The sequence below is a fragment of the Azolla caroliniana genome, unplaced genomic scaffold (genome assembly GCF_043228905.1).
Source record: "Azolla caroliniana isolate FFs.n. ecotype wild unplaced genomic scaffold, voAzoCaro1.0.p SCAF_17, whole genome shotgun sequence".
NCBI classification, from domain to species: domain Eukaryota; kingdom Viridiplantae; phylum Streptophyta; class Polypodiopsida; order Salviniales; family Salviniaceae; genus Azolla; species Azolla caroliniana.
This window is the reverse complement of record NW_028230452.1, coordinates 1,381,379-1,385,897: the sequence shown is the minus strand read 5'-3', so window position 1 is coordinate 1,385,897 and position 4,519 is coordinate 1,381,379.

Below are 4,519 nucleotides of genomic sequence, written 5' to 3'. Positions count from 1 at the left end.
GGCTGCATGTGAAAATGGAGTAAGTTTATGTATGGAAAAGTTTATCTATTTATTTCTCCCAACACAGAAGTTAGACCGGAAGTTTTATGCAAACATTTAATGTTTGAGAGTCGAGACATCATTATATTGCTAGGTCCTACAACTTGTCCTTTTGATTAGCATGCTCTAATTCAATGAACATAGTTTTTTGTCTATAATGGGCCTACATTTTGCCATTTGTTACTTGAGGGCAAGAGGCACATGTGGGTGATTGTTGAAAAGGCAATCTATTAACATTAATTTGTCAATGACCTAGAAGTTGAGCATCTAAGGATATCTAAGCATTAGGTTGTTGAATTATCAAATTAGGGTGACTTTTGGTATGCATCAAGATTTAAGGTCATCAAACATGAAATATCGTATGGCAAGGTATGATTAACAAGACAATTCCCCCTTTTGAGACGATGTAGATATTGGAACCAGAGAGAGAGATGATAATGATGTTTAATGTGCTAAGGGGCTTGAAACATGATGGGAACCAAGAGAGGGTGTTGCCATATTGGTTCATATATTTATTTATTTTTCTCAAGCCCATACCATAGCTAGAGAGCATAAAAAAGAGGCGGAGGTTGGTGAGTGTGACATGGAGAAGTTCTGAAAGGTTAGTCCATGCGGTGAAAATTGATGGTCGGAAGCATTGTCAGATGATCACGAACACTTCAAATGGTAGTGCAAGTTGCTAAGAGAGAGAGAGAGAGACTATGTGTGTGTGTGTGTGTGTGTGTGTGTGTGTGTGTGTGTGTGTGTGTGTGTGTGTGTGTGTGTTCTAGTGTAGGACCTAATGTTTTGCTTAAAATGAAGCAATCCAAATGTTATAAAGTATTTCAATGTTTTAGACTATGTGGATAATGGAATCCTATGAATAAATACCTAGAGATAGGGGGAGGAATTCTACTATTATGCGTTGAGGTCAAATTTGCGATTGTCGTTAGAAAGCCTGTATTCCAAGCTTTGAGTTCATGTGCTCCTTATTCCCCTCGTTACATTATTTTGTGGCACTTCATATTTGTCTTCTTGTCCAACCTTTTCATTAGCAATGTTTTTTTGTAGGAATGGACGTTATATCCAACATGAATCTGGACTCACATTCGCTTCGGGTTTTTTTTTTAAAGAATTGGATAGTAAGCAAGATCATAAATAGACTAAAAAACTTCATTTGAAATTTCAAAACTTGACGAGACTTCTGTGTTATAAACATTGTTTATAATCTGTTTGTTATTGGAATTTGGAAGTATCTATATATGCACCCCACTTTTTGTACAAATCAATGGCTCCATCCTCAATCGAATACTGCATCTAAAGAGCCATCCTACTAGTCACCATTATGCCCTAACATCAATTGGGGCTAGTGATATTGAAGACATTGTGGAAAGTTCTATTGGATATGTATTGAGCATAGTCAACATGCAAACACAATAGAGCATTATCGTCATTCCTCCCTAGGCCCAAACACGTAACGTCCCAATATCAATCAAGAGTGTATCGACAAAGACAGTCAAACACAACCGTTGTTCATTGCATATCCCAAACACATAACATGTCAACATTGTTCGATAGGGTATATTCATCTCTTTATGTGCATTCCGAGTTTCATATAAAGTTTTTTGAATTCATCCAATGCCCACAATATATTGATAGATTTGTCAATCAAGGAGTGCCTTTGTTCGAAGTGCCTCTTTGTAGCATCTATGCATTTAACTATGTAAATTGAAGCACATGTTTTTACAAGCTACACCATAAGATTTAAGAAACTAGCCAACACATATGTTTTGGTTGTATTGAGACATGGATGTATGTATTACTAACCATTGTACTAGGTGGTGATGTATCTCAAACAACTCAATGTATACATAACATACAAATAACTACAACCAATGAATACTTGTGCAACTATTTTGACAACCCTATGAAATGCATTGCGATTGTCAATAGATGACCCTCAATAGTGTTAATTATTTCTCGTTGCACATAATTTATGGTTCATCAACAAATATGGAGTTTAGCTCATGAATCCATCACTATTGAAATGCCTTGTCAGTGAAAATGATCACAATAAGGTTTCGTTCAATTTCTTTTACCTAGGCAAATCTAAGTAAATGAATTGACTACACCTTGCACTTTATACCATGGAAGAACTCGATTAATATTCGCCACAACAAAGAAATTTAATTGACTCAACCATAACACTTTATACCATGGAAGAACTCCTTGATTAATATTCGCCACAACATGATTAAGGAATGAAACCAACTTTACCTAGGTGAAAATGAAGGGTGTCACAAATGCAACAGGATGGACCTTTTAAGAAAATAATAACATGGAACGAGTGAAGGCAAAATAACATGGACCCCCCAACAAAGAATAAAAACCTTAGACAAAGGAAGGATGCAAGGAGCTCAATTGAGAATCAACATTAACAGGGCAAATAAATCTATTAGCATGGGAGTTAATCATTGAAAAATAATATATGCATTTGGGTGTATGCACACAATGAACATGTTTTTGGTTGCTCATTTGTTTTTCTCTTTCACATAAGTATTTTTAGAAGCTTCCCTTTATGAGATCTCTTTCTCAATTGCCATCATTTATATGTAGTTTAAGCATAAGTCTATCCAAGAGGGAAACTTTTACATTCGAATTGTTTTGCAAATTTTTATCTAACAATGGCTTTAACATGTGACTGTCGGTGCAAGTAGTGTTTAATTGTAGAGTCGAGTGGCGCGATTGGCTCATATACTACAAGGAAAGGGGACCTCAATCAAGGGGTTGAGAGAGCAACAACAAAGATGTACACATACAATAGATGTTAGGAAATATACCAAGAGTATTTTGTGCGTAGACATGTTTGTGGGGGTATTGAGCATTATGTTTCATTTTTGTTTATAGTTTTGAGTTGTGTATTAAGCCATATATATTCAATGGACCGAGATTGTCGATGGTATCACAAGGTTTTCGCTAATAATATAGTTGTTCTCAAAAAGACATTAATGGTCAAATAATGTTCCCCCACTCCATAACATCTTGTTTTAAACAACTTATGCATAACACATTTTAATCAACAAAAACACAAAGCTTGAATAACATTCTATGGTGAGAGGTTGCAACATTTGTTTCAAACATGAATCAAGGATCCAAAATTTAAAAAATGTTATGTCCATTACATTAAGTATGCTTATATTGCAATACACAATCCAAAAATGCAATCACATAACAACAAACGCACAAGAATATGATTGGCATTTCTTATAATTGTATATCAAAGAGTGGAAGTACATTGATAGTTTTTTTTCCCTTTTTACTTATTGTGAATTATTTAAGCAAATCTAAAGATTTACTAAAATATAAAGCATGATGTTCTTATACTCGCGAAAGTCTACCGCAAATTATATTTTTTGTGTCCTATCATGTAGTTACTCTCGATATTGTGGTCTTACATGTCTGTGCATGTCAAAAATACACAATTCTTCACCTCATACGACAAAGATATGATATTCTTTATATCATCGAGTTGATCAATTGTCTATTATTTTGGTTTATGTGTGTGATGAATCACAATGGGCACTTCAACATGTTCATGAAGTGAACTGGAGGATTATTACCTGCTGCCAGCTTGTAAAGAAGTATGTTTCGTAGTACATAGGTCAAATTTGAAAACAAATGTTAAATGGACATATTGGCATTATAGCAATGAGAGAAGTTTCCACTTATCAAATGAATTTCAAATATGCAGTGATTTATAAACATTTTGTTAATTCGAACGAAATGATAGCAATACCATTGATGATCCATTATTGTCTACAACCATGACAAACATGATCAACAATCAATTCTCCTTACAAGTTAATAACACGTGAGAGGACGATCATTTCCAAAGCATAACGAACGCAAAAAAGCAAGATCCACAAGTCATATTACATATGTATGTATTGTAATTTGTCATAAAACATGGCATGATACTACATATTTGGAGGAATTGAAGTGTGTGACACATTCCATGAAAAAAATGGGATGCATGCATGAATAAAGCTCAAGAAAGCAACAAATGTGGTGGTGTTGCTGCTGAAACCCATGTTTTCTACAGTCATTGATCTTCAAATACTAGAATTTGTGGTGGCAGTGATGGAACATTTAGGAAACCCAGACAATGGTGGATTTATATTACTTGTTAAGAGTTTGGTGAAGCTCTGATTGTTAAGAGTTTTGATCATAAATACAAAGGTCCTAAAAAAATACTGCTAATGAGCTTCAACATTTACCCTATTTTTTTGGGGGGGGGAACACCACGAGAGTCATATTTGAAATCATTTTATCTCCATTCTTCAAGGAGCTGGAAAGCCTGCCATCCTTCTCAGAAATCTTTCATTATGTCTGTATCAGTATCATGAGCTTTCATAGTGAGACCCCGCATACCAAGCCCATACATACTGTCAAACATACCCTGTAGGGATATATTACAATGAAGTAAAATAATAGTTCTAAC